At 36.1% G+C, this 17,646-nt stretch overlaps 1 non-coding gene across 1 annotated transcript; it reads right to left on the bottom strand.

Annotated features, from left to right (window-relative positions):
• Positions 1-7,152: 7,152 nt before the first annotated feature.
• On the bottom strand, positions 7,153-7,361 carry LOC126005472 (small nucleolar RNA U3). The gene has a single exon (XR_007494544.1). It is a non-coding gene; the product is annotated as a small nucleolar RNA U3 (small nucleolar RNA).
• Positions 7,362-17,646: the final 10,285 nt, after the last annotated feature.

Genomic DNA, 17,646 nt, shown 5'->3' with positions numbered 1-17,646 from the left:
CAGAAATTGCTCCTGGCAGGCTGGAGGGACCATATGGGATGCCGGGATTCGAACCACCAACCTTCTGCTTGCAAGGCAAATGCATTACCTCCACGCTATCTCTCCAGTCCCAAAAGGGAAAATTCTTAAATAGAACTGAAAGTGCGCACTGAAAGTCTCCTTGGGGTTATGTTTATTTGTATCAGGTCTTAAATAAAGAGTAGATAATTGGAGAGAAGGGAACAAGATATTGAAATAAAGGAAAGGCTCAGAAATACGCTCAGAAAAGTAAAATATATATATATATATTTAATTCCAAACACATTAAAAATATTTCAAATTGGTTTACAAGTAGGAAGACAAGACTGAGCTGAGTTAGACTAAAAACAGACTAGATGACTGTGATTGCCACATAAGGAATTTGAGTTTTATCCCAAGAGCTCTTGAGGCCTCCTAGAGAATATTTACTCAGAAAAGCCATCACTGGTTTTTACTCTGAATACTATATCCATAGACAGAGCTCTTCTCTTCCCAGATCATAGGTTGTGATTTTTCTAAATCAGAAATATAAGCAGTACTGTACAAAGCACTGTGGGCAAACTTCCTCCATGCTATAATTTTGATGAAAATAATTGAGATTTCTTTTTCAATTTATGGTACTGTTCTATAGAATTAGCTTTAATTATAGGTCTTATCTAACTTGAAGCAAAATCCTTTCAAGATTGATGTAAGCAGATTTGCTCATCTTTGCCTTTAGTTCTTTTACACTAAATTTATTTTACTGGACTATTCATAATTTTTTGAAAGAGTTAATGTAAGAGCCAAATATGTCTAATTTATTCCCTGAGAATATTTGGATGAGGATGGAAGAATGTCTTTTATTTAGAGTTAAGAAAGCCAGCATTATCTAACATCTTCAAACACAGTGCTGTACAAGTTATAAGCTTCCTAGAGATAACAAAGGAGGAAAAACTGGAGACAGGCTGGTTTGTGTCCTTGAAAGCTGATAGACTAGGAGAGGCTAAATAAGCAGAAATAAAGAAAGTGAAAATGCTTTGCTAAGGACATACTAAGAAGTTTTCATGCAGCATAATTAGGATGATTTTTTAAAAATAAGGTTGGGGACATCTTCCCTAGCAATGTAGTTTTGCCTCTAACAATGCTTTTAAATAAAGCTTGCTGGGAATAAAAACTTTAACCTAACTGAATTTGGTAAATGCTTTTATCCTAATGTTGAGCTCTTAATGTCTTAATGTCAAGTTTTTTCTTCATGAAGGACTCTTATGCTTGAGGACAGAAAATTTTCTATTTCCAGATTTAAAAAGAAAAAAAGGTCATTGACAAGCAAAATTCTGAAAATAAAATAGAAGTCATAATAATATATAAGCAGATAGCACTATTTGGGATGAGAAGGATCAGCTCAGAAGTATTTCCATCTTTAACTCAGGACACTTGCGTTAAGGAACTCTGCAATCTATAATCTGGACCATGCAGACACAGTTTATAAATGGGTATTATCTGATCTCTTCTTTCCTTCTTTCTTTCTTTTTCTTTCTTTCTTTCTTTCTTTCTTTCTTTCTTTCTTTCTTTCTTTCTTTCTTTCTTTCTTTCTTTCTTTCTTTCTTTCTTTCTTTCTTTCTTTCTTTCTTTCTTTCTTTTTCCTTCCTTCCTTCCTTCCTTCCTTCCTTCCTTCCTTCCTCTCTTTCTTTCTTTCTTTCTTTCTTTCTTCCTTCCTCTCTTTCTTTCTTTCTTTCTTTCTTTCTTTCTTTCTTTCTTTCTTTCTTTCTTTCTTTCTTTCTTTCTTTCTTTCTTTCTTTCTTTCTTTCTTTCTTTCTTTCTTTCTTTCTTTCTTTTCTTTCTTCTTTCTTTCCTAATTTCTTCTTTCTTCTTTCTTTCTTTCTTTCTTTCTTTCTTTCTTTCTTTCTTTCTTTCTTTCTTTCTTTCTTTCTTTCTTTCTTTCTTTCTTTCTTTCTTTCTTTCCTTTCTTCTTTCTTTCTTTCTTTCTTAATTTCTTCTTTCTTCTTTCTTTCCTTCCTTCCTTCCTTCCTTTCTTCCTTCTTTCTTTCTTTCTTTCCTTTCTTTCCTTCCTTCTTTCTTTCTTTCTTTTTCCTTCCTTCCTTCCTTTCCTTCCTTCCTTCCTTCCTTCCTTCCTTCCTTCCTTCCTTCCTTCCTTCCTTCCTTCCTTCCTTCCTTCCTTCCTTCCTTCCTTCCTTCCTTCCTTCCTTCCTTCTTTCTTTCTTTCTTTCTTTCTTTCTTTCTTTCTTTCTTTCTTTCTTTCTTTCTTTCTTTCTTTCTTTCTTTCTTTCTTTCTTTCTTTTCCTCTCTCACACACACATACAATTACATAATTTGAGATCCAAATTTTTCCTACCATAAAACATTTAAAACAAAAACTCATTTGTGACAAAAAACAAACAGGTTTGTTCATTCTTTCCTTCAGTCTGAACTTTTTTTCTCTACAGAAACATAAACATGGGGCCTGAGATAGGGTATTTGCCTTGCATGCAGCTAACCCAGGAGGGACCCAGTTAGATTCCCAGCATCCCATATGGTTCCCCCAGCCTGCCAGAGGCTATTTCTGAATGCAAAACCAGGAGTAACCCCTGAGCACCACTGGGTGTGGCCAAATAATCAAGCAATCAATTAATTAATCAATGAATAAAGTTAAAAAAAACAATCATTTCCAACAGATAGGTGTTTAGTACAGAATGTTTCTTAGATCCACTGAGAAAATGTGTAATTGGCATTTAATCACTTAAAAACTTGAATAATTCTGAACCATTTTGACCTCAAGGGTTCCAAACCATGGTCCTGCAGTAGCATCCGTTTGTGAAGCGCCTTTCACAGAGGACCATGAGGTATCAATAATGTTGTTTAATGATGGCACACTAGAGTTAATCAATTCAACCAAGATCTTGTCCCTTGTGAGAGAGCAAAGGTTCAAACTCAGGTCATTAGGATTCCAAAGTTCATATTCTGTTCACTCTAACCAGCTTTTCTCTGCTGTTTTCTTCTCCTCTTGTCCCGGTATTCTGCCTTATAAAACAACCTCCTCAAATAGCTTTAGGATCCCCTCAGGTATAGAGAAGGCAGTAGAAACAGCTAGATTCTCTTTGAATTAGTAGTGGGTATTTTTGTCAGACCTACAGACCTACATTTTAATGCTGATTCATTGCCATCTAGTGGTTATTTTTAAGATCAATTTTATATATAATAATTAGGATGCCATTGCATCTTTTCTTTTCTTTTTGATTTTTAGGTCACACCTGGCAGTGCTCAGGGGTTACTCCTGGCTCTACACTCAGAAATTGTTTCTGTCAGGCTCATGAGGCCATATGCCGGGGTTCAAACCATTGTCCTTCTGCATGCAAGGCAAATGCCCTACCTTCATGCTATCTCTCCGGCCCCATCGTATCCTTCCTAAGAGATAGAGCACTTGGCTGTAGGCTACTACTTAAAAAAAAAAAAAGCCAAGATTAGCTGCAGAAGGGAAACTAACACAAGTAAATATTTATAAAATGAAAATACTTTTTCATTTTCATGTTCTTCAGGTAAAGGATTAGCCAGCAAAATAAATGGCTATATAAAATCTCATCTATAAGAACTGAACTAAATAATCATATAAAATCTCTATGCAGACTGCTTAGGAAAATGAAGCTTTCTTTAAAAAGCTAAGTAAAGTTAAAATAAAAAGTAAAGAAAAGCTAAAGTCAGCTTTTCTCCAAAGATTGCCAAAATTGTCAGCTCTAATTGTAATATTTGCAATGCAAATTGATGATTGTAATGTACACTCCCTTTATGAAGTTAAAAATAGTCACTTATATCCTTATTTATGTATTTTTCTTTCAAATAAGATAGTCTTACTTACCTTTGTAATAATTATATCATTTATTAATTTGAAGATGGGTCAAAGAAAATCATAATATTATCCATTAAAAGAAAAGATCTTGGTCATCAAAATTTTTATTTAGAATTTCTCATTTAAATATCAGTTTTTGAACTTTTTTAAAAGTTTTAAATTGCCGAATTACTCAGCAATTTCTGGGCCTCAAGTTGTTTTGCATCTAGAGAAAGAAGTATGTACCTCCTTTGGCAAGTAAAGTTATAGCTAACAGAAGGTACAGAATGTGATCCAAGAGTCTGACCAACAGATCTAGAAATTGGAAATGTACAGGATAAATTCTGAAGTTACAGCCTTCCTAGCTTCAGAAGCCTGAATAGGGAGCCACATCACACCCAGGCTCTCCCTTCGATCAATAGCAATGACCTAGATAATGGCTATCAGGAATGCTGATCAAATGCTATGGAACTAAAGTACATTTCTTCAGTAACCAGTGCAGCAGAGCTTTGTAGTTCTCCCAGCCTAGCCAACCCTGTCGGGAAGAAATGGGAACATCAGGGGACAAAGAGGTAGTATAGTGATTAGGAAACTTGCCTTGCAAGTGACCTATCTAAATTTGATTTTCCAGCATCCCATATAGTCCCCAAGTACCAGAGATGATACCTGAGTGCAGAGTCAGAAATAAGTTCTGAGCAATACAGGAAGGAAGGAAGGAAGGAAGGAAGGAAGGAAGGAAGGAAGGAAGGAAGGAAGGAAGGAAGGAAGGAAGGAAGGAAGGAAGGAAGGAAGGGAGGGAGGGAGGGAGGGAGGGAGGGAGGGAGGGAGAGATAGGGAGGGAGGGTGGAGGAGGCAGGGAGGGTGGGAGGAGGGAGGTAGGGATGGGAAGGGAGTGTGGGAAGGAGGGAGGGAGGGGAGGGGGAGGGAGGGAGGGTGGGAAGGAGGGAGGGAGGGAGGAGAAGGGGGAGGGGGAGGGAGGGAGAAAAGAAGGGAGGGAGGGAGGGAAGAAGCAAGGGAGACAGGGAGGGAGGAGGACACAATTTAAGAGTTAGCCCAGTGTTCCATGGTTCCACGTCTGTATATTTTTTACCCTTTAACATGCTGTTTCTCATGCTCTTTGGTTTCTTAATTCTGAATTGCAAGAGTGTTTCATTTTTACACAAAAATTCATGCATGGTTTCCTGGTGACAGGTTTCTTCCTCACGATATGTGATGACTCAATAAACGCAAAGCCAATAAAGTGTAAGACTCAGTACAGCGCAGAAAAGATCAGATGATTTGCAGCAGGGAAGATGGTAGGAGGGTGTCCTACTGGAGAGGAACTCCTGAATTACTGTTCTGAGGCAGCTCAGGCAGCAAAGCAGAGAGTAAGAAACCATGTACTAAGCAACTGCCCTGCTTTTAATAGAGGCTCACGGGGCCCATTTCACTTATCCCTTAAATCAATGAAAAACTCCATTAAAGAAACTGGAGGTTTACTTAGGGATCACAAACATGTTTCTTTGGAAAATTAAATTAAAATTAACAAGACATTTTTTTTAATTCCCAATATATATACATACAAATTTCATTTGAATCTTCAAAGAAACAAGGTTTTTGATAAGATATAAAGCTCATAATGTATTTAATGATAACTTGGAGAATAATAACATGTTAGTGACAGATAGCACAAAGGTTAGACTCTTGCCTTACATGGATCTGAGACTTGTAACTATTTTGAGTTCCTGGTACACCACACATGTTTCTCCAAGCACCACCAGTGCTGAGCAGAGCCAAGTATGGCTCCTGAGAGTTTAGGCTGTGACCCTTTAAATTCTGAACATCTCATCTGACCTTATAATTTTCCCTGTAAGTTGAATGAATGCAAATATACAAGGTACTTAAGCACAGTGCACAAAATAAAGAAATGCCTCGATAAATCTTAGCTGTCATCAGGTACAATGAAATTTTGAATTAGGTTTAAATAATTCAATATAAAATGTAACTGAGCCAACCAGAAGATAGTTCAAGTGGTTTGTGAGTTTAACCCTCAGCACCACATGCTATTTTCTTTCCTAGTACTCTCAAGTGTGGTCATGGTCTCTGACAATACCAGCACCACCAGCACTACCAGAGATAGGCCCTTGAGTACTGCTGGGGATGGCCCCATAAAATGTTTTTAACAAGTGGTTCTGACATATGTGGTGAAATAAACATCATACAATAAAGAAAACATTGATGGTGTTTATATGGAAAGATACATCAGCAGTAATTAAGTACTCTGGGAAAGTAAGTACCATCGTACTAGTACTTAAGTACCATGGAAGTTATTACCTATTTTAATAAATTTAAAGGTGCCTAGGAAGCTACTTTATGTTCATTTTGCAGGCAAGAAAAGAGAAATTTAGCAACATTAAATGATTTGCCATATAGAAAACAATAAATTATAATTTAATGCATGGTATATATGATTCCAAAGTATGAGTCCTTTCTACTTCATCCGAAATCAGTTTTAATTATTCAAATACAACATGAAGTAAACTTTTCTATAATTTTATCATCTTAGAATCTAAGATAAAATAGAAAAAATTATAGATTCATTTTTTTGGAGAAATCAGACTATTCTATCAGAAAAAGAATAGCAACTAATGAGTCAAAATTTTAAAATTTTATAAGAAATTATTATAATGCTTAAGGAACCATATTTTCAAATGCAAAATAGTAGTGAGTAGGGTTTTTTGAAACTAACATTGTCAATGCCCCTTGCTGCAATATACTTTATCAAAGATAATACTGAAGATATTGCTATATAATGACATATAATTATATGTAGATGGATAGAAAGTTGTAAGTGATTTAGCCTGTTTCAAGGAAGCAGTTTGGAAAATACCAAGCAATAAATCTTACAAAAATACTTTGGAACTTTCTCCTAATAGGGGCTGAACTGTGTAGCTCAGGTAGCACATGCCTCACATACCCAACGCCTGGTACTACATATAATCACAGCAACAACTAAAATAAATAAGTAAATAAACAGAAATTAAGGAAAAGAGAAAAAATAAGTATGCCATTATCTATAAATTTCTTGACTTTTTTTGTTTTTAAGTTATACCCAGCAGTGCTCATTCCTTATTCCTGACTCTGTACTCAGGGATGCCCAAGGGACCATATGGGTTGCCAGGGATTGAATTTGGGTCAGCTACGTGCAAAGCAAATGCCCTATCCAATGTCTGTTTTTTTTTAGGAGTTAACTAGGATTAAATTGACAATGAAATCTCAGAAAATATTCAAAGTACAAGCAAATGAATTATTATTCAGTTTTTATTAAATTTTTTGGGATTATATATATATATAAAACCACTCAGACTGCATTATCTCCTTCTGCCCCTTCCAAAAGAAGTATGATCATCAATGGCAAAAGTCAGTCGCAGAAGCAACACCTAGAGTCGGCTTCATGCTCAGGAGAGGATGCTCTGGCTCCTCCTCGTAGTTTTGAGTGCTCTACGCAACCAGAGAAACTTCTCTATTTACATACTATAGAAATGATTCCTGAATGTATAGTCTTTTTAACATAAAATATTATATTAAATGGCAGCACTCACCAATTGTGCAAAGAAAAAGTTATTTGTCTTCTTCCAGCAGAACCACACAATTTGAATCACCTTGTTCTGCCTCATAAATTGAGGGAGAAAATAAAAATAAATGGTACCAAGACCATACAACTGTATGAACAGTGAGTGGAATTAAAAAATGATCTGATTAAACATCAAACCTAAAGTCAACAACAAAATAGATACCCTATCTACAACAAGCTATTCATAGAGGGGAACATTTTCACTAGCACTCAGTGGGGGACAAAGGGGAGATATGGGACACATGCTGGGAAATGGGGTGGAGGGAGGAGGACAACCCTGGTGGAAATGGCCCAGATTCATTGTCACTATGTACCATAAATACTACTGTGAAAGATTTGTTATTCACTCTTTGGTCACAATAAAAATTATTATTATTAAAAAAATCACAGCAGTAGCAGGAAAAAAAGATCCAAATCTCCAGTGTGCACAGGAAATGAAAAGACAAAAATTTGATAAAAATATTTCAGGTTTTGGCTTTCATATACTAAGTGTAATTTGAAACTCTTTTAAAATAATGAAATAAGCAATGTGTGAGAGATTTCTAATAGTCCGTTTGCTTACAGGAAAACAGGGTAGTCCATAAAAGTACACAAAACAGTATAGTCATTGTCACCTAGAGGATGTGGTGATGGAGTTAATGTTTATAAACTATTTAGAGCTTTGGTGATTGCTAAAAAAAATAACAGGCACTAAGCACTGATGTTCTGCCAAGTTTAGGTGACTGTTTTAGTTCATTTCCAACCTTGGAAAACAAGAGTTTATTTGAACACGGTTCCATGCATATAAAGGGCCTCATTTCCTATCTCTAGTCAACAGTTCTCCTAAACTCATGTGTTCAACTATTTATTTGACTTCATTTTGAGGCCTCACATAATGAGAACTGAGCAACCTACTTTTTCACACTATTATCCTTTATTGATTCCAATTACTCTGGCAAAAAAAATTGGAATCATACTTTTCTTTCTTACAAAGACATCTCTATTATGTTAGCAAACTTCAACCACTCTGCCTTCATAATCTCTCCAGAAACTGCTCATTTTGTAAAATAATAATATTATTTAAATACCGTGATTACAAACACGATTCTAGTTGGGTCTTAGTCATTAAAAAGAACACCCCCCTTCACCAGTGCAATATTCCTACTACCAGTGCACCCACCTCATCCCCCACCCTTGCCTATATTCAAGACAAGCATTCTACTTCTCTCACTCATTAACATTGCCATGGTAATTGTTAGTGTAGTTATTTATCTAATTGCACTCACCACTCTTTGTGGTGAGCTTCATTTCATGAGCTGGTCTTTTCAGATCTCATCTTTATTGTCTCTGGGTATTATTACAATATCTTTTATTTTTCTTAAAACCCATAAATGAGAGAGACTATTCTGTGTCTCTATCTCTCTGACTTGTTGCACTCAACATAATGGTTTCCATGTTCATCCATGTATAAGAAAATTTCATGATTTCATCTCTCCTGACTGCTGTCTAGTATTCCATTGTGTATATGTACAAAAGTTTCTTTAACCATTCATCTGTTGAAGGGCATCTTGGTTGTTTCCAGAGTCTGGCTATTGCAAATAGCACTGCAATGAATATAGATGTGAGAAAGGAATTTTTGTATTGTGTTTTTTTTTTGTTCCTAGGATATATCCCTATGAATAGTATAGCTGGATCATATGGGAGCTCAATGTCCAGTTTTGTAAGGAATCTCCATATTGTTTTCCATAGGGGCTGGACTATATGGCATCCTCACCAGCAGTGAATGAGTTCCTTTCTCCCAACATCCCCACCAGCACTGATTGTTCTTGATCTTTGTGATGTGTGCCAGTTTCTGGTATGAGATGGTATCTCATTGTTGTTTTGATTTGCATCTCCCTGATGATTAGTGATGTGGAACACTTTTTCATGTGCCTTTTGGCCATTTGTATTTCTTCTTTGAGAAATTGTTCATTTCTTCTTCCCATTTTTTTGATGGGGTTATATTTTTTCTTGTTAATTTCTGTAAGTACCTTGGTATAGCTGAGATATTAGCCCTTATCTGATAGGTATAGGGTGAATAGTTTCGCCCATTCTGTGGGTGACTTTTGTATCCTAGGCACTATTTCCTTTGAGGTGCAGAAGCTTCTCGGCTTAATATAGTCTCACCTGTTTATCTCTGCTTCCACTTGTGTGGAGAGTGCAGTTTCCTCCATGAAGATGCCTTTAGTCTCAATATCATGAAGTGTTTAACTACTTGTTGTTCAATATATCTTACGGTTTTGGGTCTTTTATCAAGGTCTTTAATCCATTACATTTGACCTCTGTGCATGGTGTTAAATGGAGGTCTTAGTTAGCTTCTCAGGTCACAAAGCACTGAAATTAGAAGTGAACTACAGGGGAAACAGAAGAAAAATTCTAATACCTGAAAATTAAACATCACACTACTGAATAACCAGTGGGTCAGAGTTGCAATCAAAGAGGAAATAGAAAAAGAATTCCTGGAAAAAAACAACAATGAAGACACAAATTATCAGAATTTATGGGACACAGTACTAAGAGGAAAATTCATAGCTTTGCAAGCACACATCAGAAAGGAAGACGGGGCCTACAGAAAATGTTTAATGACACAGCTTATAAAATTAGAAAATAATAAACAAAAGGAACCAAAAATAGGTAGGCAGAAGGAAATAATAAAGTTTAGAGCAGAAATCAATGAAGTGAAAATCCAAAAAAACAATTCGAAAGATCAATGAAAGCAAAAATTGGTTCTTTGAAAAAATAAACAAGATTGATAAACCACTAGCAAATCTCACAAAGAAATAGAGAGAGAGAAACTTAAAAAACCGGATTGCCATGGTCTCTTTGTCTGGACACTTCAGGGACTTCCCCCTGGTCCCCAGGAAAGTGGGTGCAAGGTTCAGTGAAGGAAGGAGACACACTCAGTTGTTATGGTAGATTATAATTGTGTGTCTGTTTATTGGATGCTACAGGGGTGTATTTAACATGAATTTTACAAGTAAGAGACTGCTTACTTCTGCTTTCCTGCAAGGTTAAAAAATTGTACTTTCTTGTTAGCAACAAACTTATCAGTACATACTGATAGATCTATAAGTTTCTTCACAACAATCACAGGCCTTTAGTGTGATATTTAAATCTTCTGAACCAGAGGCTTCTTTGGTCTCTAAGGGCAAACTTTAACATCTCAAAATGTTTACTCCTAGGCTGGACCTTGGGTGTCAATTCTGATATAAATAAAAAGATTAGCAAATTTGACACGTGTTTCTAAAAAGGGCTCCTTTCATCTGAGTGAGCAGAATATCTTTTAAGAAGACTAACTTTAATTTGAGAATTACAAAGTTATTTTTATGTTTCTCTAGATGCTGATTTTTCCAGGTAAAGTGATATTTAATCAAGGCATATTTATATGTACTAATTTTGTCATTTGGAAGTAAATGTTCAACTATATACATACTTAGCACAGTTGCAGGGAGATTCTTATTAGGCCAAATATATGTTTTCAGCTATTATTTGAAACTACTACTAAGTTTAATAAATACTACTCTCACTTTTCAAGGAAGCGACCTCTCTTTGAGGTCTTTTCTCAGCCATCACACTAGGGGAGTACCGGATTAGAATTTAAAAGGGGGAGATCATTACAGATAATACAGAGATCCAAGGGTAATCATAGACTACTTCGAGAAACTATATCATGAAACATGAGAACCTGGAAGACATGGATAAATTCTTAGACTCATAATCTTTCATGGTTAAATCAGGTTGATCTAGCATATTTAAACAGACCCATAACTACTGAGGAAATTAAAAGAGTAATCAAAAGTCTTCAAAAAAAAAAAAATAAAGCCAAGGCCCAGATGGATTCACTAATGAATTTTTTCAAACCTTTCTAGAAGAACTACTACCAATCCTTTTCAGGATCCTTCATGAAGTTAAAGAATGAAGAACACTCCCAAATAATTTTTTATGAAGCTAAGATCACTCTGATACCCAAACCAGACAGAGACGCTGCAAGTAAAGAAAACAACTGACCCTGTACTCAGGGCTTACTCCTTTTATGTTCTTAGGGATCACTCCTATAGTGCACAGGGATCACTTCCCACAGCATTACACACTGACACATTAAAAAATCACTATTGTTAGTGCACAGGTTTTTAGTTTTACCCAAAAAAAGAAATTTAATCAAAATATAGTACATAACCTTCATGAGAATTAAAACAGAGCTAGAGCTCAAAGATATATACATAAGGAAATAATATATTTATATATAAATAAGATATATATAAGCTTATTTATATATAAGCAAAAGCTTTGCATAAAGAGATCCTGCTTCTATATCCCTCCACAATTCTACTTCACATACACACTTTCCCATATATCCATATATATGCACCCACATTGTCCCCTAAGCACCTCGAAGTATGTTCTCATCCCCTCCATCTACCAAAGAAAAATATTCCTTTTATACTTTATAGTTATGTATTCTTCATTTTTTATTCCTGGCCAGTGATCACATATTTTGACACGAATTCATGAAAACTAAATTATCTTTCTTATATTTTGTCTGTGACTGAAAGAATTCCCTGAAAATTATGATTGATTTGTCCTTTCCTACCAATATGCCATCATGTTAGGAACTTTGGCATTACACTTGGATGTCAAAACCAAGGGTGTATTAATGTAGTAGATTGAAGGCATATTTCTGAAATTTTTTCAAGAGTAGGATAATTAGCAGACACTTTACCACACGTGAAAGTGTTTATGAATGAGTTAGATATACCCATGAAGTATGACTTTCCCTTAGTAGATTCCCCCAAAACATAGTCTCATTATTCCTCAGAAAATACAGGGAAGTCAGAGTGGAAGTGACTTAACTGTTACAAAAATGACTTATGATTGCCAGGTTACAAAAATGTATGATTAAATGAATATGTTGATTAATTCAAAGTGTTTCCAAAGATTTTACAAAGGTCTTGTTAAGTCATAGCCCCTGAGGTTTAAGTTAACTAATATATTTGATTTAGAAATTTTATAAATATTTGTTAAATAAATCAAGAATTACCAGTATTAAAGATTCAAAATCTCCAAAATTGAGTGGATTCTTCTGATACTTATATGATGCTTACTTATTCTTGGAGAGTACTCTCAATGTCCTTTGAGGATAAGAAGACATATTATGAATAACATTTGGTGGTGGAGAGGACTGCAAGAAAAAAAAGGGAATAGTACTTAAAATTGAGAACTATCCATGCTGGCCTGCTGCTCCTAATGCTACAACTGGAATCCATTTTCATCTGGGAGGGGCGTAGCCCCAACTGGGGTAGTCTTTTGAAATAGGAGGGAAGGGGTAAGATCAGGGGTGCAGCTTCAATCTGTGATTTTGTTTTGTGGAGTCTAGGAAAAATAGATTCCAACAGTCCCATATCAGGAAGTATCCTCAAGCAGGGGATTTCTCAGTCTTTTTTTTTTTTAAGAAACCGAGCAGGCGCATATTGTTAGTCTACCATCATACCATAATGCTCATAAATATAGGTTGCCTCTAAGAAAGGAAACAGGAAGAGCAAAACTCGCTGGATAACAGTATACTATATATACTCCATATACAGTGTTCACCATATCACGTATTTGCTAGAATGCTCTAAACACAATCTATCCCAGGTAGCCTTTCTCCAGTAGAGATTTCCCTCACCAAGCAGGATCAGACCAGACCATGAAAAACCTTTGCTGGCTTTAATTATTTCTTCTTTCTCGCCCCCCCACCCACTTTAAAAAATTTTTTTTATGTACCATTTACCTGGATCTGCTTTTTTAACTATAGCCCGTGGATCAATCACATAAGCATAAATCTTCATACCAATGGCTGTCTAATGTTCTTGTGTAATATCAACGTCATCGTACAGTCACTCCATACAGTGCTCATTACCATTTCACTTGGTTATTTAGACTTGAAAACTATGATTGTTCTTAAGAACGCTCCACACATAACTTAAGTTATGAAGCCTTTCTTCAATCTAGTTCATCCTCACCAAACATGATCAGCCTAAATGCGGGGAGGGGTGGTGGGTGGGAAGGAAAACCTATAGTAGACTTGCCAGCTTCACTTTCTTTTCTTTTTTTCTTCTTCCTTTCTTTATCTCTTCTCTTAATTGTTCTGTCCTATATCACCTGGGAAAGCTTTTCAAATGTAACACATAAATCTATTCTCTGGCTGCCAATGTCAGCACATAAGAGTATATGTATGCCATGCAAATGTCAGTCTAATATCCGTCGGCAACAGATATAATGCCTATGTAGTATAATGTTCTCCCTTCTATTATAGATAATCCTCCCTCCCCCCGCTTTCTCTCTATTTTTGACTTACCACCTTATAAACCCTTTTCAAGCCCTTCATGTTATTTCTCCACATTTAACTATTATTATACTCTCAGTCCTTAACTCCTCACGAAGCAGAACATTCTCCCCAGCCCAGCCAGATGCCAACCAGCGCCTAAACTTCAAAGATAGATTCTTAGCATGAGAAGAAACCGACAGTCTGCTGCTACTGATTTGCTTTTGGTGGCCCCTCTTCCTTCACCTCCTTTTACCATGGACTATTGCTTGCTAACAGATTTGGTTCCTGAGAAATCCCCCGCTTGAGGACACTTTCTGATATGGGACTGTTGGAACTCATTTTACCTAGACTCCATAAAACAAAATCACAGGTTGAAGCTGCACCCCCGATCTTACCCCTTCCCCTCCTATTTCAAAAGATTCAAAGAGAACATATAAATTTCCTTCAAATATTTCTTTTAGATACACTTCTTGAACAGGCATAGCCATTATAGAATATCTCCTTATGTAGTGGCAACTTCCCCTACCCTTGGGATCCATTCACTATGAAATACTAATAGACAAGTCTCTGTTTAGAGTTCAAAGCAAAAGGTCCTGGGGACTGTTGGTCTTGACACCTCAGCCCCTCACATGCACTAGTAATACCTTCTGGCATTGTCCCTTTTTGCATAGGCACATTAAAATGTGAAAAATTTACAGATTCAACAAGTTCTTATCTAATAGAGATAGGAACAAAATAATCTTTATACTGCAATGAGACCTTGCACCCTAGATGACATAGTGACTTACCCTAGACTCCAGTTGATTGGACAATGACCACTCACTCCTGAACCATGGATACCACCTACAGAAACAAACATGGTTTCCTACATTAGCACCAGGAACAAATTCTACCAAGGAAGACCCCACCACTACCCTGGCACTGACTTACTCCAAAGACAGTTTTTATGCCACCCTGACAACCGGGCAACAACAACAGTCTGCTTTTAGGGCAGGATTCTCTGTAATGCCAACAGATTGTGAGATGGAACCAGAAGACACTACACAGCACCTGGACTTCAACATAGATCCTATACAGAAACCAGAATCTATAACTGCAAGAACTGCGATGGTGAAGAGCTGACCACCAAGAATGACTATGGGTTTGGACAACCTAGTATGCCTGGAGCCTTGAGTTGATTTTATGCCAAAATATCTTGGGGGTAAGGTCTTCCTGTTTTTTAGGACAAAGGTCTTTCTTTTCAATTCCTTCACTATTTTGCTGTGCCTATGCAAACAATAACTGCCACACACATTTTTAAATTTTTTTCTCTTTTAGTGTATCTCCCATCTCATAAAAATGAGGGTGTACTAACCTTCGGATATTGTATTAACGACTTTATCAGTGATTCAATAATTTTCACAAATATAACTGCTAATGAACTTTCTCCCCTTCTTTCTCCATCTTTTTTTTAAGTTTTCTATTTTCTTTCTATGTTTGAATAACTTCACTTTCTGTTATCCTGAAACAAATGTATGATGATCAGTTATGTCAACTATGGAATTTATTTTCCTTTAATAAATTAAAAAAATTGAGAACTATTTTATTCATAACCTTGGTACAGGGCTAGTGTCAGCTTTGCTACCTATAATGCCTAGTCTAAGTATGACCCAAAATTTTGTTTCTTGGTATTTATTTAAAAGGTTCAAAAGTACTATTTCAGAGATTTATTTGCTCTCCTATGTTCATTACATAACTATTTACAATAGCCAGGATCTAGAAACAATCTGAGTGTCTGTGAACGATGACAGGATTAATATACCCAATGAATACAACTTAGCTATAAAAATTATGTCATTTGCTACTATAAGGATCAAAGTAGAAGATATTATGCTAAATGAAGTTATTCACAAGGAAAGGGATAATAATTACACAATTAGTTCTTTCATGGTCAAGGAGTAACCAAAGGTCAAAGGCAACAGAATTTGAGAAACTGTCTACAGTTGACCAAGAAACAGTTTACAGCTTACCAAGGAAGAGATAGTAGGATGGGTTGATAGGAAGTGACCCTAGGATAACAGTGGAGGGAACTGGACACGATTTGGGGAATGTTGTTGGAACATTGTGGCATGAAACCCTATCATTGTGTTTTGAATAAAAATTAAAGTTTTTTTTTTATAATTTTTATTTTGATCATAGTGGTTTACATGATGACAATAATATTTTAGTTAAATATTTACATAACATCAGGGGGGGGATTACCATCACCAAATTGTCTTCCCTTCACCTTCGTTTTTGTCCTATCTCCCATATCCACTTCCCTCACCCCCAGGGCTGCTAGAATATGTGGTCCCCTATGTACCTATCCTACCACATAGTAGTCTTGCATCTGATTGGTCTAGGTGTTTCCCTAATTTCCCCCTCTAACTGGGAGGTAGGCCTAGTTAGTTAAGTTTGCGTGGTTTGGTCTGAAGAAGAGAAAAGTAGTAAACTGGGGTAAAAGTCTAATACTCCAAAAGTGGGCAGAGTCCTTCTAGAGGCTCTCATCATCGATTTGGGGAGCGATGGAGAAAAAAGAAAATGAAACATTCCTTCAGTACAAAAAAAATAAATAAATAAAATAAATAAATAAAAAAATGTGTCCATTATGTGCATGTGTGGTGCTTACCATTATTGTTGGAGTCCTCACTAGATAAAAATTAAAGTTTTATCTGAATTGGATAGTCAGTAAATGGTAGTCACTATTATCATTTGTTTTAATGAGGAATCTTGTTTGATACATGAATTGGTCATCTTACCTTTCTATAGCCTCCTTAGTAGAACCTTCCACTTTCTTCTCTTAATGCCCCCAAAAAAACAAGATAGAACCCACCTTGGCTGACTTTCCTTTCATATTTCACAGAAGAATCAAAGAGTTGGAATATTCACTATTTTAACCTTTCTATTGCTAAAAAACATTTTCCTGAAGCCAACCTCCTAACTAGAATGCTATATTAGTCCTTTAATTTTTTAAACCCTTTCCAAGGAATTAGGTAAATATTTGATAAGAAAGAAAAGATCTAGACCAAAATGTTTTTTCATATCTACTATGTGAATTTTATTTATTTATGTTAGCTTTTGAGTCACACCTGGTGGTGCTCAGGGATTACTCCTGGCTCTGCACTCAGAAATCTCTTCTGGCAAACACAGGGGACCATCTGAGATGCTGAGATACAAACCACCATCTGTCCTGGATTGGCCTAATGCAAGGCAAACACTCTATACTGTGCTATCTCTCTGGCTCTGCTATGTAAATTTTAAAATAATGAAATCAGTGAGTCATTGCCAGGTATGGTACATTCATTGGTCTTTAGTTGACCAGCCCTTTAAAATGATTAACATTAAATTTTGGAAAATAAAATGAAATTGAGTCATATTATTTAAAAATACCTACAAACATTTACAAAATATGACAATAAAGGAAAAGGTTGGTAAAGGCTAACCCTTAATAAACACTAATATCTTTTGTGAACTACCTTGATTGTCAAAATCAATTGCTTTGAACTAATTTCAAACAATATGCCAGGGGTATGTATTTATCAGTGGTTAGGACATTTACCTTGCATATGAGGTCCAGGGTTCAACTCCCAGGATGCATGGCTTCTTGAGCACCATCAGGAATGGCCCACAAGTGCGCAACTAGGAGGAATACTGAAGGACACCTAAGATTGCTCCTAGCAAGTTAAAAATTCCACAAATAGCAGCCAAAAGTTAATTGCATTTGGAGTTCATTATTTCTTTTGGTGGTGGAAAAACTCAAAGTTTATGTAATTGACCATGCTCAGTATCCACTGCAGAAGGAAGGAGGTAAGTGGTCTCTGGTGTGCAGATGTGGGAATTATGCCCATAGCTCTGTGCTTATGGGACCACACA

This window comes from Suncus etruscus, chromosome 3 (assembly GCF_024139225.1).
Source record: "Suncus etruscus isolate mSunEtr1 chromosome 3, mSunEtr1.pri.cur, whole genome shotgun sequence".
Classification (NCBI taxonomy): Eukaryota; Metazoa; Chordata; class Mammalia; order Eulipotyphla; family Soricidae; genus Suncus; species Suncus etruscus.
This window is presented reverse-complemented; position numbering and strand designations above follow the sequence as displayed.